Raw genomic sequence first — 20675 nt, forward strand, 5'->3', positions numbered from 1 at the left:
CAATCCACGCGTTTTAGATCTGCATAACTCCACCTCTTTAAACACAGCACCTTCACCCCCTGCTGTTCCCACCCGCCTCAACACCGTTGGAAGGGAGGAGAACCAATTAAGGCGGGGGGTGGGGTGGAACGAGCAGCTGTCTACCCTTAGCAGGAGGGCTCCTGATTACATACCTCTCCTGCTGCTGCTGCTGGCTGTCCAGCAGCAGACTGAAGGTGGCTGCTGCTGTGCACAGGTATATAAAGGCTCAGAGCCTATTATGACACGCGCAGCCAGCGTTCCATTGCCACATTCCATCTACTGCAGGCAGGATACCTGGCTGGCTGAATGTCGCTGAGAAGCTCACAGAGACCGCCATAAGCAACAGTTTAACAGAATGCCACAGACTAATCAACCAAACTTTTTGGGTTGGGTTCTCTTTTATAGTCTGCAGGCATTAAATGAAAGAAGTCAGTGTTCCAGCAGAAGGAGACAACGTTTCAGAAAAGGCATTGTAGCAAACCAAAAAAGAAATTTTAAGCGCAGCAGAGTAACCAGCGCACATACCTGTTAGCTCAGGTGAGTTTAAAAGGCTGCTGTTGATAACAAGGGCATTTGCTAAATAGATGGTGTGTGTGCAACAATATACTGAAAGGTCAATTATATTGTGCAGCTTATCTCACCACCTGTAGTTATTTAGGTGAAAGCTCCAAAATGCTTGCCTAATATGTCTGTTTATCCAAAAGGAAGTAAAAAGGGAGAGCTAGAAAGATAGCATTGCATCACATTACATGGCAATGCAATGCACAGTTGCTGAAGTTGAACCAAAATGAGCTTGTAATCTGGCTTCTGCAACTTTGAACATGAAAAATCCAATGAGGAGAAGAAAAGCAAAGCCAAAGAGTCCATCCCAAAATCCGACAAACAAGCAAAATGAACAAAAAACATTGAATTCAATTCTTTCTGATTTTAGAAACTGCATTAAAGAAGGGGTGCACCGGTCCTGGAGATACTGCAATACCAGGTCAATGCGTGGAGTGGACAGAGCAAGCTCTTTTTCCATCTCCCTGTTCTAAAAATCCATTTAATATATGGTCCCCAGATAGGGGACGTATCAGATATTAAACTGATAAGAACAGATACTACACTTGATCTTAGCCAAAAGGCCGAGAAGCGATAACCAGAATTGGTTTCAAACTACGGAGCCACCCAAGGATCCTGAAAAGTCCATTTGTGGAGATGAGCTCCTGGACTCCCGTTAAGAAGACATGTTGTCAACCTCTAGATCCCTTACATGCCTGCACTTTTCGGCTTGCTGCTGCTGCAATCCACGCGTTTTAGATCTGCATAACTCCACCTCTTTAAACACAGCACCTTCACCCCCTGCTGTTCCCACCCGCCTCAACACCGTTGGAAGGGAGGAGAACCAATTAAGGCGGGGGGTGGGGTGGAACGAGCAGCTGTCTACCCTTAGCAGGAGGGCTCCTGATTACATACCTCTCCTGCTGCTGCTGCTGCTGGCTGTCCAGCAGCAGACTGAAGGTGGCTGCTGCTGTGCACAGGTATATAAAGGCTCAGAGCCTATTATGACACGCGCAGCCAGCGTTCTATTGCCACATTCCATCTACTGCAGGCAGGATACCTGGCTGGCTGAATGTCGCTGAGAAGCTCACAGAGACCGCCATAAGCAACAGTTTAACAGAATGCCACAGACTAATCAACCAAACTTTTTGGGTTGGGTTCTCTTTTATAGTCTGCAGGCATTAAATGAAAGAAGTCAGTGTTCCAGCAGAAGGAGACAACGTTTCAGAAAAGGCATTGTAGCAAACCAAAAAAGAAATTTTAAGCGCAGCAGAGTAACCAGCGCACATACCTGTTAGCTCAGGTGAGTTTAAAAGGCTGCTGTTGATAACAAGGGCATTTGCTAAATAGATGGTGTGTGTGCAACAATATACTGAAAGGTCAATTATATTGTGCAGCTTATCTCACCACCTGTAGTTATTTAGGTGAAAGCTCCAAAATGCTTGCCTAATATGTCTGTTTATCCAAAAGGAAGTAAAAAGGGAGAGCTAGAAAGATAGCATTGCATCACATTACATGGCAATGCAATGCACAGTTGCTGAAGTTGAACCAAAATGAGCTTGTAATCTGGCTTCTGCAACTTTGAACATGAAAAATCCAATGAGGAGAAGAAAAGCAAAGCCAAAGAGTCCATCCCAAAATCCGACAAACAAGCAAAATGAACAAAAAACATTGAATTCAATTCTTTCTGATTTTAGAAACTGCATTAAAGAAGGGGTGCACCGGTCCTGGAGATACTGCAATACCAGGTCAATGCGTGGAGTGGACAGAGCAAGCTCTTTTTCCATCTCCCTGTTCTAAAAATCCATTTAATATATGGTCCCCAGATAGGGGACGTATCAGATATTAAACTGATAAGAACAGATTTTTGCGTTTATATTTAAAATATCGTAGTCTTTATCTTTTCTTCAGAGCTTTAAAATAACATCTTCCATAGGTGATAGTTCCATATACTCAGGGCTCTTTTCTTTCCAAGCTTCTTCATATCCATTAGGTAGTACATATAAATTTCACTTAATGCCAGTCTTATACAATCCTTGACTTCTATATAGTCTCTTTTAAACAACAATATGTTTCTGGTCTTCCATAGAGCACTTTTAACACAACTCAAAGTGCACCATAAAACTCTCTCTTTTTCTTTCGTCATGTTTGGTAAAATCCCATAGAAAACCACTTCATGGCTTAAAAAATTAAGACCAGATAAAAATTTTAAAAGCTCACCACAGTCTTTCCACACTTGCTGTGCAAAATCACAATTCCAAATAAGGTGCATAGTAGTCTCATCATTATTGCACTGATGCCTCGGGCAGGTTTGTATAGTGCTAAGTCTTCTTTTATACTGGAAATCACGAGTCGGTAAACATTCCTGCACAATCATCCAAGCTAAGTCTTTATGTTGATTCATCAGGTAAGGTGCATTTGTTAAATTCCATATTTTAGTGACTCTGCTATATGAATAATGGCTTATGGGCGTCAAAGTTTCTTTCTTTTTTAATTGCTGCAGCAGCTTCCTTGAATTCTTCAATGTCTCCATCTCAAAAGAATCTAGGCCATATAATCTGATAACTTTCTCCAGGATGGCATATTGTTGTGGAGGTGATAACAACACTGGGCTTGTTAAAGAAATGGATATCCACTTTCGCCTTCTAAAAATGTGGCCGGCTGCATATCTTAAAAAATGTGCCCAAGGGCTTGAAGCAAACATATATTTAAAACAGAGGCTAAAAAACTTGGAGTATAAAAACAGTTTGACGTTGGGAACATCCTTACCACCAAGGTGGTGCATCTTGTACATTGTTTCTCTCTTCACCTTTTCGAACTTAGAGTTCCACACAAATTCAAACAGCATTCTCTGTAATCTTCTCGCTGTAAGGTCACTTGGGGGATAAACATAACTGAGATATAACATGACAGGAAGCAGAAGGGCCTTAATAATTAAAACTTTACCTTTGATTGTTAATTTTCTTAATTTCCAAAAGTCAATCTTCTTTTGTATTTTGTCCCTTACTCCATCCCAGCTCTTCATTCCATTATTCTGTCGATCAAAAATCACTCCCAGAATTTTAATCTTCTCTGACTGCATCGGGAGATCAGGGATGGACACATCCGCCCAATTGCCACGGACAAAACAATCACATTTCTCAATGTTTAACTTAAAACCTGAGGCTTCACAAAAAAAATTGGTCGTTCTTATAGCTCTCCTGAGAGCGGCAGGTGATGAACAAAAAATAGTAATATCATCCATGTAGCCCATTACCTTCACATCTCTTCCATGTCCTCCAGGGATAGGGACACCTTTAATCACTTTATCCTCTCGTAACATAGATAAAAGAGGCTCTATTGCACATATAAATAGCACTGGGGACAAAGGGCAGCCTTGCTTCACACCTGAATGCAAAAACACTTCATTAGACAAAAATCCATTGATTAAAATTTTACTAAAAGAGTTCTTATATAAAAGTGCCACTTGCTTGATAAAAATTTCAGGGAAGCCCATTTTTTTTAAAACCAACCATAAAAAACAATGAGAGACACGATCAAAAGCCTTTTGAAAATCCAACGATAAAATTGCTAAGTCTTGCTTCCTGGATTGCTGGTACCATATGACATCGCGGATGGTATTGAGATGCTCCGCAACTCCTCTTCCTGGCACCCCACATACCTGGTCTTCATAAATAACTTTGGATAAAACTTTTTTAAAACGGTTCACTAAAATTTTGGACATCAACTTGTAATCAACATTCAACAGTGTGATTGGTCTCCAGTTTGCCAGATGGGATTTGGCTCCTTTTTTAAAAATCAGAGAGACCAGACCACTTCTCCAAGATATAGGCAGGATATCACACTTAAAAGCTTCTTTGATTACTAAAAACAAGTCGGGTTTTAAAAAATTCCAAAATTCACGATAAAATTCAACAGGCAAACCGTCAGAACCAGGGGTTTTCCCATAGGAAAAACTTTTGATAGCAGCATCTACTTCCGACAAGGTGACTTCAGTGCATAACAATTCTTGGTCTTCGCGGCTCAGACTATTTTTTAATGAATTAAGGGCATCTTCAGTAAAAGACTGGTCTATAGTTTTCTCATTAAAAAGCTGCTGATAAAACTGGTGAGCTTGGTTGAGCATACCTTCAGTTGTAGTTTCACCCTCTAATTCTGTTATCATTTCCTTAGCAGCAACTACTTTTTTAAAAAAAAATCTTGAGCACTTTTCATTTTTCTCCATCACTTCAATTTTTGAGTTATAAATTATTTCCTTACCCTTCGACTCTATACTCTTTTTTATTTCTTTTTTTGTTGCTTCAATTAAATCGTCCATTTCAAGTCCCACATCTCTTAGTTGATAACAGGTCTGCAATTTAGTAATAAGCCTCTTATGCCAAGCGGACTTTTCTCTTGCATTGGCTATGCTGACCTTGATAAAAAAACTTTTTATCTTCATCTTGCTGTATTCCCACCATTCTAGCAGAGTTAAAAATTTTTGTTGTTTTGTTCTTAAATAATTAAAAAATGCTTTAAAATCTGTTCTTACCTTAGGATCTTGTAACAATGTTGTATTTAGCCTCCAAACTCCTCTTGCCTTGACAAGCCCAGGTAATTCTAACTCTGATAGCAGCATCTTATGATCTGAAAAAATGTTTGGGATTAAGACAACAGATTTGACATTCACATATTGGGACATGAAAATAAAATCAATACGAGATTTAGAAGAAGAGTTCTCCCAAGTATAACCGGGATCATTACTACGGATCTCTTTCCAGGAGTCTCTAAGAAAAAAATCAGTTAACAAATCCTTTAGTTGTTTCTCTGTTTTGTCTTTTTTAGGAACGGTGAAACTCCCGCTTCTCCCTTCACCAGGCAAGACACAATTGAAATCCCCACAGAACATCAGAGGCGATGAACCAGGTAGGTAATATTGCACATCTTCAAACAACTGATGTCTCTCTTCCTTCACCGGAGAAGCATAAATGTTCAAAAGTCTAAAGTCCACACCTTTAAAACTAATATTTAAGAAAAGAGCACGTCCAGAAGAAATGTCCACAAAAGAGTTGATTTTAAAGTCATGCGACCTAAACAGCACTCCAATGCCAGAGGAACGATTTTCATTATCTCCGGACCAGATAGAGGGCCCATGAGGCCAATCTTTTCTTAAATCTGCATAATTCATATCAAAGTCAATGTTACATTCTTGCAAACAAAAGACATCACAGTCCACTGTTGACAGGTAGGAAAACAAAGCAGCCCTTCTTGTAGGGCCCCTTATACTCCTCACATTGAGCGAGGCTACTTTAATTGACGAGGTCATGATAGGATAGTTCAGGTCACACTACTGTCAGAATCAGACATAAAGCCCACCGATGTTAACGGGCTCTGCACTTCTGAGTCCGAAAAAGAAATGTTTATAGGGTCTGAAGGCCTTGGCTCCTCAGGAGGGGCAGCGGGAGCCATTGGCTTGTATTGCAGAAGACTTGGTTTTAATGGACACTTCTTGGAAGTCTCCCTGGCCACATTCTCATCAGACCTATCATCTGTTTTCCTTTTCCTACGAGTTTCCAGCTCCATTGCTTTTTCCTCCGAGCTAAATGTCCCGATTTCAGCAGAGGGACTCCCCTCCACCACCATATCACCCGGATCAGAATCAGCAGCCCAGTCCTTAGATGAAGCTTCCCTCTTCTCAGGAGGGACAGGTTTCTCAGCTGGAGGTTTCTGCACAGACGTGGGCTTATGCGCAGCAGGAATAGGAGAACTGGCAGGTTTTCCCTGTGCAGCAGGCACTGAAGTGCTTGTGGACCCGCCTACAGGGGGTTGTGTTCGCACAGTAGATACAGGAGCACCGGTGGGACCCCCCTTAGCAGCAGGAGCAGGAGGGTTGGTTGGCTTCCTCTGTGCAGCAGGTGCAGACGTACCACCTGATGTACTAGCAGGCTTGGTCTGTGGAGCAGGTACTGGAGAGCTAGAAGACTGCCCCCGCGCTGTAGACGCACCCGCAGGAGCAGGAACAGCAGAGGGTTGCCTCTGCCCCCCGGGAGCAGATGGAGGCACACGGGCAGGTTGCTTTGCCAGCGTTTCAGCATAGGTTTCTGCCTTTTTCTTCAAAGGACACTCCCGGAAGGAGTGACCTGGGATCCGGCAGATGTTGCACACCATCTCATTGGTACAGTCCATTGTGGCATGTCCATGCTTGTAGCACTTCTTACAGATTGCCACCTCCTCCTTGCAGTTCTCATAAGTGTGACCGAAACACATGCATTTCCGGCAGAAGAGGGGCATGTCCGGGTAGAAGAGGCGCCCCCGCTCCCTACCGATCAGGAAACTTGACGGAGGATGACGCTGACCACCAATGCCATTTGGATCTTCACAAAATTTAACAAAAAATTTATGCTTTCCCGTCCAGAGGTTTTCCTCATTCATGACCTTGTGGGAATACCGCAGTTCTGGGAAATAGTTTTGAAGAAAGCAAATAATATTAACTAAGGGAACATGAGGGTTGCTCATCTGAACCACGAGCGGCTTCTCTCCACCGGAGTAAAGGATGACAAAGGTGAGTCCTTTAAGGTCCTCATCTGAAAGGTGCAGGTGAATCTGGCGGAAGAGGTTCTGGCACGCATACTCCGACTCCAGAGTCAAAGTGAAGGAACCGGGGCGATCTTGAAGGGCCAGGATGTCTTCCCTCTTTACTCCTAGGATCTCCAGCAGCACTCTCCTCACGAAAAACTTCAAGGTCATCTTCTCCTTGGATGCATCGTCCACTTCGATCTTGAAAGAGTTCTTGATGCGAAGGTCACCAGCTCTGGCATAGCGCACTGCGGCCGCTACTGCTGATGCCATCTTCAAAAGGTAGATAGGGTCGATCGCCTTCTTGGTTTCTTTGCGTATCTGCCCCCTAAAGCAGCATGAGGCTTAAGACGGCTTTTACACCGCCGATGCCTCAAGGCCAAGGGCACGATTGGCTTAGAATCCTTCTGGCAAGATGTGGTATCTTAGCCAAAAGGCCGAGAAGCGATAACCAGAATTGGTTTCAAACTACGGAGCCACCCAAGGATCCTGAAAAGTCCATTTGTGGAGATGAGCTCCTGGACTCCCGTTAAGAAGACATGTTGTCAACCTCTAGATCCCTTACATGCCTGCACTTTTCGGCTTGCTGCTGCTGCAATCCACGCGTTTTAGATCTGCATAACCCCACCTCTTTAAACACAGCACCTTCACCCCCTGCTGTTCCCACCCGCCTCAACACCGTTGGAAGGGAGGAGAACCAATTAAGGCGGGGGGTGGGGTGGAACGAGCAGCTGTCTACCCTTAGCAGGAGGGCTGCTGATTACATACCTCTCCTGCTGCTGCTGCTGCTGCTGCTGGCTGTCCAGCAGCAGACTGAAGGTGGCTTCTGCTGTGCACAGGTATATAAAGGCTCAGAGCCTATTATGACACGCGCAGCCAGCGTTCCATTGCCACATTCCATCTACTGCAGGCAGGATACCTGGCTGGCTGAATGTCGCTGAGAAGCTCACAGAGACCGCCATAAGCAACAGTTTAACAGAATGCCACAGACTAATCAACCAAACTTTTTGGGTTGGGTTCTCTTTTATAGTCTGCAGGCATTAAATGAAAGAAGTCAGTGTTCCAGCAGAGGGAGACAACGTTTCAGAAAAGGCATTGTAGCAAACCAAAAAATAAATTTTAAGCGCAGCAGAGTAACCAGCGCACATACCTGTTAGCTCAGGTGAGTTTAAAAGGCTGCTGTTGATAACAAGGGCATTTGCTAAATAGATGGTGTGTGTGCAACAATATACTGAAAGGTCAATTATATTGTGCAGCTTATCTCACCACCTGTAGTTATTTAGGTGAAAGCTCCAAAATGCTTGCCTAATATGTCTGTTTATCCAAAAGGAAGTAAAAAGGGAGAGCTAGAAAGATAGCATTTCATTACATTACATGGCAATGCAATGCACAGTTGCTGAAGTTGAACCAAAATGAGCTTGTAATCTGGCTTCTGCAACTTTGAACATGAAAAATCCAATGAGGAGAAGAAAAGCAAAGCCAAAGAGTCCATCCCAAAATCCGACAAACAAGCAAAATGAACAAAAAACATTGAATTCAATTCTTTCTGATTTTAGAAACTGCATTAAAGAAGGGGTGCACCGGTCCTGGAGATACTGCAATACCAGGTCAATGCGTGGAGTGGACAGAGCAAGCTCTTTTTCCATCTCCCTGTTCTAAAAATCCATTTAATATATGGTCCCCAGATAGGGGACGTATCAGATATTAAACTGATAAGAACAGATACTACACTTGATCTTAGCCAAAAGGCCGAGAAGCGATAACCAGAATTGGTTTCAAACTACGGAGCCACCCAAGGATCCTGAAAAGTCCATTTGTGGAGATGAGCTCCTGGACTCCCGTTAAGACGACATGTTGTCAACCTCTAGATCCCTTACATGCCTGCACTTTTCGGCTTGCTGCTGCTGCAATCCACGCGTTTTAGATCTGCATAACTCCACCTCTTTAAACACAGCACCCTCACCCCCTGCTGTTCCCACCCGCCTCAACACCGTTGGAAGGGAGGAGAACCAATTAAGGCGGGGGGTGGGGTGGAACGAGCAGCTGTCTACCCTTAGCAGGAGGGCTGCTGATTACATACCTCTCCTGCTGCTGCTGCTGCTGCTGGCTGTCCAGCAGCAGACTGAAGGTGGCTGCTGCTGTGCACAGGTATATAAAGGCTCAGAGCCTATTATGACACGCGCAGCCAGCGTTCCATTGCCACATTCCATCTACTGCAGGCAGGATACCTGGCTGGCTGAATGTCGCTGAGAAGCTCACAGAGACCGCCATAAGCAACAGTTTAACAGAATGCCACAGACTAATCAACCAAACTTTTTGGGTTGGGTTCTCTTTTATAGTCTGCAGGCATTAAATGAAAGAAGTCAGTGTTCCAGCAGAGGGAGACAACGTTTCAGAAAAGGCATTGTAGCAAACCAAAAAAGAAATTTTAAGCGCAGCAGAGTAACCAGCGCACATACCTGTTAGCTCAGGTGAGTTTAAAAGGCTGCTGTTGATAACAAGGGCATTTGCTAAATAGATGGTGTGTGTGCAACAATATACTGAAAGGTCAATTATATTGTGCAGCTTATCTCACCACCTGTAGTTATTTAGGTGAAAGCTCCAAAATGCTTGCCTAATATGTCTGTTTATCCAAAAGGAAGTAAAAAGGGAGAGCTAGAAAGATAGCATTTCATTACATTACATGGCAATGCAATGCACAGTTGCTGAAGTTGAACCAAAATGAGCTTGTAATCTGGCTTTTGCAACTTTGAACATGAAAAATCCAATGAGGAGAAGAAAAGCAAAGCCAAAGAGTCCATCCCAAAATCCGACAAACAAGCAAAATGAACAAAAAACATTGAATTCAATTCTTTCTGATTTTAGAAACTGCATTAAAGAAGGGGTGCACCGGTCCTGGAGATACTGCAATACCAGGTCAATGCGTGGAGTGGACAGAGCAAGCTCTTTTTCCATCTCCCTGTTCTAAAAATCCATTTAATATATGGTCCCCAGATAGGGGACGTATCAGATATTAAACTGATAAGAACAGATACTACACTTGATCTTAGCCAAAAGGCCGAGAAGCGATAACCAGAATTGGTTTCAAACTATGGAGCCACCCAAGGATCCTGAAAAGTCCATTTGTGGAGATGAGCTCCTGGACTCCCGTTAAGAAGACATGTTGTCAACCTCTAGATCCCTTACATGCCTGCACTTTTCGGCTTGCTGATGCTGCAATACACGCGTTTTAGATCTGCATAACTCCACCTCTTTAAACACAGCACCTTCACCCCCTGCTGTTCCCACCCGCCTCAACACCGTTGGAAGGGAGGAGAACCAATTAAGGCGGGGGGTGGGGTGGAACGAGCAGCTGTCTACCCTTAGCAGGAGGGCTGCTGATTACATACCTCTCCTGCTGCTGCTGCTGCTGGCTGTCCAGCAGCAGACTGAAGGTGGCTGCTGCTGTGCACAGGTATATAAAGGCTCAGAGCCTATTATGACACGCGCAGCCAGCGTTCCATTGCCACATTCCATCTACTGCAGGCAGGATACCTGGCTGGCTGAATGTCGCTGAGAAGCTCATAGAGACCGCCATAAGCAACAGTTTAACAGAATGCCACAGACTAATCAACCAAACTTTTTGGGTTGGGTTCTCTTTTATAGTCTGCAGGCATTAAATGAAAGAAGTCAGTGTTCCAGCAGAGGGAGACAACGTTTCAGAAAAGGCATTGTAGCAAACCAAAAAAGAAATTTTAAGTGCAGCAGAGTAACCAGCGCACATACCTGTTAGCTCAGGTGAGTTTAAAAGGCTGCTGTTGATAACAAGGGCATTTGCTAAATAGATGGTGTGTGTGCAACAATATACTGAAAGGTCAATTATATTGTGCAGCTTATCTCACCACCTGTAGTTATTTAGGTGAAAGCTCCAAAATGCTTGCCTAATATGTCTGTTTATCCAAAAGGAAGTAAAAAGGGAGAGCTAGAAAGATAGCATTTCATTACATTACATGGCAATGCAATGCACAGTTGCTGAAGTTGAACCAAAATGAGCTTGTAATCTGGCTTCTGCAACTTTGAACATGAAAAATCCAATGAGGAGAAGAAAAGCAAAGCCAAAGAGTCCATCCCAAAATCCGACAAACAAGCAAAATGAACAAAAAACATTGAATTCAATTCTTTCTGATTTTAGAAACTGCATTAAAGAAGGGGTGCACCGGTCCTGGAGATACTGCAATACCAGGTCAATGCGTGGAGTGGACAGAGCAAGCTCTTTTTCCATCTCCCTGTTCTAAAAATCCATTTAATATATGGTCCCCAGATAGGGGACGTATCAGATATTAAACTGATAAGAACAGATTTTTTTTTTTTTGAAAGCCCGAATTCGTGTACAAAACCCGAGTGCGCTTAAAAAAGTGACAAGTACCAAAAAAAAAGTGCACTAGGATGCTGGTCTTCTTAAAACCCTCTCCAAAAGGAGAAGGGTCCCCCAAACCATTCCCCGTCCCTCCGAGCCAGAAGGCCACAGCGAGGAACAGGGACAAATAGCCACCTCCAGCCGGAGCCAGAGGCGACCCAATCTTACCCCCAATACCTGCCCGAGTTCTCACCCGAGCAAGGCACTGGGAGCCAAAGACTGTGCTCCCCTCCCGGAAGAGGGGAGCCAACAATGCTCTCCTCCCGAAAGAGGAGAGCCAGGGGGGTTCAGGGGGGAGCGGAACCTGATGGCCACACAATCCCCCCCTAGACCTGCCAAGAGAGGAACCCGTAAGGGAACCGCATCCCGACAAAATCCTAGTAAGGACGTGGACACACGTGAAAAAGTGGACACACAGTGACAAAAAAAATTAAATAAATAGTGAAGGTTTCACAGTATAATACTGCCCGGACCTTCGACCGGGAATTGAAAAATTCCCCATCCTAAGGCCAGAAGGCCCGGAATAAGGGTGTGTGTGAAGAAAGAAATATTGAAGTGCTAGTGCAAATGTGCCATAAACTCAAGTGGGGTTCCCAATCCCAGTGAGTTAAGGCACCCCAGGGTCACCACTCCTGGGGCACTTCACACTTCGGGCTTTCGATCTTCCCCGGCCCAATGGCGTCGATCCTGGGGGGCCATGCTTTCCACCAGATGACTATATTAGCCAACTGGCGTACTAACAAGCGCCTAAACCCCAGTGTGCATAATGTATCTATCTACTAGGGCGGCCAACATCCAAAACCGCCTTTTCGAAAGATACTACACTTGATCTTAGCCAAAAGGCCGAGAAGCGATAACCAGAATTGGTTTCAAACTACGGAGCCATCCAAGGATCCTGAAAAGTCCATTTGTGGAGATGAGCTCCTGGACTCCCGTTAAGAAGACATGTTGTCAACCTCTAGATCCCTTACATGCCTGCACTTTTCGGCTTGCTGCTGCTGCAATCCACGCGTTTTAGATCTGCATAACTCCACCTCTTTAAACACAGCACCTTCACCCCCTGCTGTTCCCACCCGCCTCAACACCGTTGGAAGGGAGGAGAACCAATTAAGGCGGGGGGTGGGGTGGAACGAGCAGCTGTCTACCCTTAGCAGGAGGGCTGCTGATTACATACCTCTCCTGCTGCTGCTGCTGCTGCTGGCTGTCCAGCAGCAGACTGAAGGTGGCTGCTGCTGTGCACAGGTATATAAAGGCTCAGAGCCTATTATGACACGCGCAGCCAGCGTTCCATTGCCACATTCCATCTACTGCAGGCAGGATACCTGGCTGGCTGAATGTCGCTGAGAAGCTCACAGAGACCGCCATAAGCAACAGTTTAACAGAATGCCACAGACTAATCAACCAAACTTTTTGGGTTGGGTTCTCTTTTATAGTCTGCAGGCATTAAATGAAAGAAGTCAGTGTTCCAGCAGAGGGAGACGTTTCAGAAAAGGCATTGTAGCAAACCAAAAAAGAAATTTTAAGTGCAGCAGAGTAACCAGCGCACATACCTGTTAGCTCAGGTGAGTTTAAAAGGCTGCTGTTGATAACAAGGGCATTTGCTAAATAGATGGTGTGTGTGCAACAATATACTGAAAGGTCAATTATATTGTGCAGCTTATCTCACCACCTGTAGTTATTTAGGTGAAAGCTCCAAAATGCTTGCCTAATATGTCTGTTTATCCAAAAGGAAGTAAAAAGGGAGAGCTAGAAAGATAGCATTTCATTACATTACATGGCAATGCAATGCACAGTTGCTGAAGTTGAACCAAAATGAGCTTGTAATCTGGCTTCTGCAACTTTGAACATGAAAAATCCAATGAGGAGAAGAAAAGCAAAGCCAAAGAGTCCATCCCAAAATCCGACAAACAAGCAAAATGAACAAAAAACATTGAATTCAATTCTTTCTGATTTTAGAAACTGCATTAAAGAAGGGGTGCACCGGTCCTGGAGATACTGCAATACCAGGTCAATGCGTGGAGTGGACAGAGCAAGCTCTTTTTCCATCTCCCTGTTCTAAAAATCCATTTAATATATGGTCCCCAGATAGGGGACGTATCAGATATTAAACTGATAAGAACAGATTTTTTTTTTTTTTTTTTTTTTTTTTTTTTAATTTGGCTATCCCCTGCAGAGGGATAAAACCGTTTATTAAAACTTTAACAAATTACAATCATAATTACACAAATACCAAACGTTAAAAGACAAATGAAATTTACAAAACAAAAAAATACAAAGATTTTAAATAATTAGGTTCCATTGGTCAACAAGCCATTTTTTGGAAATATGTACATTCTTCTTTTTGTCAATTAAATAATAAGTATACATTTCACATAAACATAAACTTAAAACATCATTCACTGATAAAACATCTTGATTAAAAATAGCAATGTTGCGCGCTTTCCAGAGAGATGACTTGGCGCAGTTCACTGTCTTCCAAGCCATTGTGTACTGGTCCATTGTGGGGCATTCCATAAGTCCGTATAGCACAGTTTTATATGTAAAGTCCTTGAGGTCTGCCACCCTTTCCAGTATTGGGAGCAGTTTTCTCCAGAAATCCTTTGCAAAATTACATGTCCATAATAGATGTTCCACCGTTTCCTCGTCTTGGCATCCGGCTCTTGGGCAGATGGCAGACCTCACAAATCCTCTTCTGTATTGGAATGCCCGGCAAGGAAGACAGCGGTGCATGCAACTCCAAGCCAGATCTCTCTGTTCATTAAAAAGATAAAAAACGTTAATCATTTTCCAGATAGACATAGATTTGTCATCATCATATCTGTCAACATTACATATTTCCTCACTTTTACGTATTTCTTTAATTAGTTTCTTACTATTTCTTAATTCCTCTATTTTCTTAGTCCCTAAATTAAAATCGGACACTATTTTCCTTAAAATCTCATAATGCGTCGACAAATTAAAAGCATGGGGCACAGATATATTAATTTCATACCATCCAAACTTTCTCATAAAAAATCCTGTATTAAAACGCATAAAAAAGGACCAATAGTGATTCTTAAAAAGGGCATTAAAACAGTAAACGAACAGATGGATTAAAAGAAACCTATTAAAATCTGGAAAATCTTTACCACCTTTTACTTTTGATTTCATCACGATTTCTCTTTTCAGCTTTTCCATTTTTGAGTTCCAAAAGAAGGTAAAACAGGTTTTGGTTATCTTTTTTAAAACATTAACAGGCGGGGGGAAAACCATGCTAAGATACAATAAAAGAGGTAAAATCACCATCTTTAAAACCAATACTTTACCCTCCATTGTAAGTCTCCTCATGTTCCACATACATATTTTCGTATTTACTTTCTGTGTAACTGTTTCCCAACTATTATAACCATCATTATTTTCAGTAAATGATATACCTAAAATGGAAATGGATTCGGAGACATTAATTGGTACATCACGTAAAATCATCCCCCCAACACTTAAAATGTTACACTTATTAAAATTGATTTTAAAACCAGAAGCTAGACAAAAGGATTGCACTTGATGGAGAGTGGCCGTAAGTGATGGTGCATCTGTACACAAGACCGCCACGTCATCCATGTAGCCTACAACCTTGGCCTCCAAACCACCGCTTCCAGGCAGAGGGACACCGCATATCTGTTTATTTTGGCGTATTGCACATAACATTGGTTCCAGTGCACAGATAAACAGTAGGGGGGACAGAGGGCATCCCTGTTTCACCCCTGACCGTAAAAATACCTCTTGTGTCTTAAAACCATTCACTAAAATCTTACTTGTACAATCCTTGTAAAATGCTTTAAGCGATAGTAAAAACCCTTCTGGTATGCCCATTTTCTCTAAAACTTTAAAAAGATAAAAGTGTGAGACACGGTCAAATGCTTTTTCAAAATCAATAGATAAAATCGCCATTTTCCCCTTTCTGTCTTTCACATCCTCAATACAGTCTTTCACTAAATTCAGATTGTCCCATATACTGCGCCCCGGCACCCCACACACTTGATTAGAATGAATAACTTTGCTGATGACTTCTTTTAGACGATTTGCACAAATTTTAGCCATTATTTTATAGTCACAATTTAAAAGTGTTATTGGTCTCCAGTTTTCTAATTTTGATTTATCGCCTTTTTTGTATAGGAGGGAGACTTCACCTTTCTTCCAGGAATTTAATAAAACCTTATTATTAAAAACCTCAGTAAACAAATAAAACAAATCATCTTTTAAAATATCATAAAAACATACATAAAATTCTATTGGGATGCCATCAGGACCAGGGACCTTTCCAGTTTTAAAACTTTTAATAGTTTTTAACACTTCTTGTTCCGTTAAAACTTGGGATAAAAACTCTTGGGATGCGGGATCTAAAACAGCTGTTAGTCCTTGCAGCGAATCATCCATTAATTTATTATCTATATTTTTTCCATTAAAAAGATTAGAAAAAAAAAACTCAACTTTACCCAGCATATTTTTTATATTATTCTCACCATCTATATGGTCAATTATCACTTTTTCTTTTTTATTTTTCCTAAAAAAATATCTGGAACACTTTTCATTTTCTTCTATATGTTGTACTCTAGAACGAAAAATTATCTCTTTTCCTTTTTGTTCTAGCCATTTTGAAATCTCTTCTTTTAAGTTTGAAATATCAACTTGTACATCTATCCCATTGTCTCTGAGCTTAAATAATGTTTGTAGGCGGGTATTTAAAATTCTATATTCTTCATATTTTTCTTTGGCTCTACATATACTCTTTTTAATAAAAAAGTCTTTTATTTTTACTTTCATTCTATCCCACCATACACTCATAGTCTCATTTGTTTTTTTCCCTTTTCTACATTTCCTATAAAACTCAATAAAATCTGATAAAATCTGCGGGTCGGTTAAAAGGGATACGTTCATTTTCCAGCTTTTCTTACCACATTTTTTGTTGTCATTTACTTTTATGGTAAAGGATAAAAGTTTATGGTCTGAAAATATATTAGTTAAAACTTCACATTTGGCAGGTATTGTTTTATCTGAACCAAAAATAAAATCAATCCTAGAGCTACAATTAGCATTGCTCCAAGTGAAACCGGCGTCCTCTGGGCTGTCACTATGACACTCTTTATATATGTCTATCAATTTAGCATCTTTGACTATATCATGTAGCATACCTGAGGTTTTATCGTAGTTCCTGCTTACAGAGCTGGAGCGCCGGTTTTCACCTTTTAAAACACAATTAAAATCCCCTGCTAAGATAAAAGGTTCAGAGTTATTAATAAATAATGGTAAAAGATCAAGCATTTCGGCTCTTTCATTTTTCTCTGGGGATCCATAAAAATTTAAAAACTGCCATCTAATACCATCAATAAAAGCTTTCACTAATAAAATACGACCTGGTAAAATTTCCTGAATAAAATCAATTAAAACGTTCCCTTTAAAAAGTATGGCTACACCCGCTGATCCTGCAGCATTCGATCCGGACCAGACAGATGGCCCACACTTCCACTCATCTTTATATTTTTGATATGACATTTCATGTGGGATATTACATTCTTGCAGAAAAAATACAGATGCAGTAAAACACGTAAAAAAATTAAAAAGAGCAGTTCTTCTCGTGTTAGATTTTATGCCTCTCACGTTGAGGGAAATACCTTTGAGTTCAGCCATCATTAGAAAATGTAGAAATTTTACTTAGGTAACTAAGAGCAACGGATTTACCTGTCCGATGAACCTGATCAGACCACTGGGCTTGCGCCTCCCTCCTCATCTGATAGTATCGTCACGAGAGTCTCCGTGGAGGAGGAAAGATTACCACATTTATATAAACCCGACGCTACACTGGCATAGCTCGGAGGGCTGGCTGGCAGAACCCGCTGGGTCTCCATTGGCTGGCCATGCAGTTCCTCATCAGGTGGGTCCCCGAGGGGTTCCGCCGCCCCTGTTTGACCTGTAGAAGGTCGTCCTATAGGAGGAGGTTGCGCACAAGGCAGAGCCTCTGACTCTTCAGAGGCAGCAAGATCCCGGTCCCCACCTGTAGCAGCGGAGACCGAAACCCCTGAGGGTCCAGCGTCCACGTCCCCTTCTGGAGAAGTGTCCATCTGTTCACCTCCAGCTGCCTCCTCCGAACCACCCTTTTTCTTTTTCTTAGGACCCACCTTTATCCACTCAGCGCCCTCAGCACTAGGAGACCCAGACTGGGCATGGGCTTCTGTGTCGGCCTTTTGCCGGTCCCTTTTGACCTTACCAGTAGTGCCCTTCTGCTCCTTCTCAGCCCTCCTTTTGGACTCCCGCAGGTCCTGCAGCCAGGTTTTGGGATTTGGTATTTTACCTGTCATAGACTCTGGAGACACTTCACTATTTGGTACGCCCTTATTGTCTCCAGAGGCTCCAGGTTGTTGTTCCTCCTCCTGAGGGGTGGTCTGATCTTTTGGTCCTTGGTCGGACGTCTTGGACTTCCCCTTTTGCTCATCTTCCCGAAATATGTGAGGACAAGAAAAATAAAAGTGACCTGGAGTCTGGCAAAAACTGCATTTCTTTTCCTTAGGGCATTCTTTTGTCTCATGTTCTTCACTAGCACAATTTCTACATGATACATGACAGTTTTCTTTTGAATGACCATAGCGCCCACAATTTCTGCAATATACTGGCATCCCAGAAAAGAAGAAATCCCCATTTGTTTGCCCAATTTTGAAACGGGCAGGGGGGAGCCGTATACCACCTGGTGTATTTGGATCTCTTGTACACTTCACAAGGAATTTCCACTTAGATGTCCATATGTTATATTCGTTTAATATCTTCCCAATACATTTAACACTTTTAAAATAAATTGCTAGAAATGACATTACTTCTGGAGCAGAAACAAAGGGCGAAAATATTTTTACAATAACCAGTCTTACCTCATCCAGGACGTGCTCAACAATTTGTATCCCTTTCAAAACAGGACTATTTTCAACTTTTTTTAACTTTTCTAGTACATCTCTAAAAATACCTTCTCCGGTGAATGTGATGTCATAGTCACCTCTTCTGGGATAATCCTGGATGGAGAGAATTTCATTCCTTTGTACGCCAAGAAGGTTCCTGAGCACGTCCTGGACTACATACCCTAATTTCCTCATATCCGAGCCACCCGCCGTGAAGTGAACTCGGATAGAGTTTTTTAGCCTCGCATAAAGAGGCACGAGGTTAGGGTCAACCTCCATGGAAAAACGCAACAAGGTTGCAAATTGCAGCCGCTTGCAATCTGCACTCCCAGTGTTCTTGCAGCGAAAAACACCTGGAAGCTGGGGGATCGCAACTCGTTACCCTCGGACTAAGCCCTCTCCCTAATAGCAGCAAGCAGGTTAAGTCCACCAAAGTGGACGATCCTGCCAGGCCAAGGAGAGGGGTACCCGAGTGCCCTTCAACCACAATCTCCTGCAATAAAGCACTTGATCGTAGCCAAAAGGCCGAGAAGCGATAACCAGAATTGGTTTCAAACTACGGAGCCACCCAAGGATCCTGAAAAGTCCATTTGTGGAGATGAGCTCCTGGACTCCCGTTAAGAAGACATGTTGTCAACCTCTAGATCCCTTACATGCCTGCACTTTTCGGCTTGCTGCTGCTGCAATCCACGCGTTTTAGATCTGCATAACTCCACCTCTTTAAACACAGCACCTTCACCCCCTGCTGTTCCCACCCGCCTCAACACCGTTGGAAGGGAGGAGAACCAATTAAGGCGGGGGGTGGGGTGGAACGAGCAGCTGTCTACCCTTAGCAGGAGGGCTGCTGATTACATACCTCTCCTGCTGCTGCTGCTGCTGGCTGTCCAGCAGCAGACTGAAGGTGGCTGCTGCTGTGCACAGGTATATAAAGGCTCAGAGCCTATTATGACACGCGCAGCCAGCGTTCCATTGCCACATTCCATCTACTGCAGGCAGGATACCTGGCTGGCTGAATGTCGCTGAGAAGCTCACAGAGACCGCCATAAGCAACAGTTTAACAGAATGCCACAGACTAATCAACCAAACTTTTTGGGTTGGGTTCTCTTTTATAGTCTGCAGGCATTAAATGAAAGAAGTCAGTGTTCCAGCAGAGGGAGACAACGTTTCAGAAAAGGCATTGTAGCAAACCAAAAAAGAAATTTTAAGCGCAGCAGAGTAACCAGCGCACATACCTGTTAGCTCAGGTGAGTTTAAAAGGCTGCTGTTGATAACAAGGGCATTTGCTAAATAGATGGTGTGTGTGCAACAATATACTGAAAGGTCAATTATATTGTGCAGCTTATCTCACCACGTGTAGTTATTTAGGTGAAAGCTCCAAAATGCTTGCCTAATATGTCTGTTTATCCAAAAGGAAGTAAAAAGGGAGAGCTAGAAAGATAGCATTTCATTACATTACATGGCAATGCAATGCACAGTTGCTGAAGTTGAACCAAAATGAGCTTGTAATCTGGCTTCTGCAACTTTGAACATGAAAAATCCAATGAGGAGAAGAAAAGCAAAGCCAAAGAGTCCATCCCAAAATCCGACAAACAAGCAAAATGAACAAAAAACATTGAATTCAATTCTTTCTGATTTTAGAAACTGCATTAAAGAAGGGGTGCACCGGTCCTGGAGATACTGCAATACCAGGTCAATGCGTGGAGTGGACAGAGCAAGCTCTTTTTCCATCTCCCTGTTCTAAAAATCCATTTAATATATGGTCCCCAGATAGGGGACGTATCAGATATTAAACTGATAAGAACAGATACTACACTTGATCTTAGCCAAAAGGCCGAGAAGCGATAACCAGAATTGGTTTCAAACTACGGAGCCACCCAAGGATCCTGAAAAGTCCATTTGTGGAGATGAGCTCCTGGACTCCCGTTAAGAAGACATGTTGTCAACCTCTAGATCCCTTACATGCCTGCACTTTTCGGCTTGCTGCTGCTGCAATCCACGCGTTTTAGATCTGAATAACTCCACCTCTTTAAACACAGCACCTTCACCCCCTGCTGTTCCCACCCGCCTCAACACCGTTGGAAGGGAGGAGAACCAATTAAGGCGGGGGGTGGGGTGGAACGAGCAGCTGTCTACCCTTAGCAGGAGGGCTGCTGATTACATACCTCTCCTGCTGCTGCTGCTGCTGGCTGTCCAGCAGCAGACTGAAGGTGGCTGCTGCTGTGCACAGGTATATAAAGGCTCAGAGC

At 42.9% G+C, this 20675-nt stretch overlaps 4 non-coding genes and 4 pseudogenes across 4 annotated transcripts; all 8 read right to left on the reverse strand.

Moving 5' to 3' along the window:
* Positions 1-966: 966 nt before the first annotated feature.
* On the reverse strand, positions 967-1157 carry LOC141220053 (U2 spliceosomal RNA). Its single transcript, XR_012288425.1, has one exon. It is a non-coding gene; the product is annotated as a U2 spliceosomal RNA (small nuclear RNA).
* Positions 1158-2272: 1115 nt separating this feature from the next.
* On the reverse strand, positions 2273-2449 carry LOC141219647 (U2 spliceosomal RNA; annotated as a pseudogene).
* A 6237-nt stretch (positions 2450-8686) lies between these two features.
* LOC141220055 (U2 spliceosomal RNA) lies at positions 8687-8877 on the reverse strand. The gene has a single exon (XR_012288427.1). It is a non-coding gene; the product is annotated as a U2 spliceosomal RNA (small nuclear RNA).
* Positions 8878-9995: 1118 nt separating this feature from the next.
* LOC141220056 (U2 spliceosomal RNA) lies at positions 9996-10186 on the reverse strand. Its single transcript, XR_012288428.1, has one exon. It is a non-coding gene; the product is annotated as a U2 spliceosomal RNA (small nuclear RNA).
* A 1115-nt stretch (positions 10187-11301) lies between these two features.
* LOC141219690 (U2 spliceosomal RNA) lies at positions 11302-11478 on the reverse strand (annotated as a pseudogene).
* A 797-nt stretch (positions 11479-12275) lies between these two features.
* On the reverse strand, positions 12276-12367 carry LOC141219768 (U2 spliceosomal RNA; annotated as a pseudogene).
* Positions 12368-13482: 1115 nt separating this feature from the next.
* On the reverse strand, positions 13483-13691 carry LOC141219679 (U2 spliceosomal RNA; annotated as a pseudogene).
* A 6390-nt stretch (positions 13692-20081) lies between these two features.
* LOC141220057 (U2 spliceosomal RNA) lies at positions 20082-20272 on the reverse strand. The gene has a single exon (XR_012288429.1). It is a non-coding gene; the product is annotated as a U2 spliceosomal RNA (small nuclear RNA).
* Positions 20273-20675: the final 403 nt, after the last annotated feature.

The sequence above is a fragment of the Phyllobates terribilis genome, unplaced genomic scaffold, assembly GCF_046119375.1.
Source record: "Phyllobates terribilis strain yellow unplaced genomic scaffold, ASM4611937v1 Scaffold_277__1_contigs__length_2500907, whole genome shotgun sequence".
In the NCBI taxonomy this organism is placed as follows: domain Eukaryota; kingdom Metazoa; phylum Chordata; class Amphibia; order Anura; family Dendrobatidae; genus Phyllobates; species Phyllobates terribilis.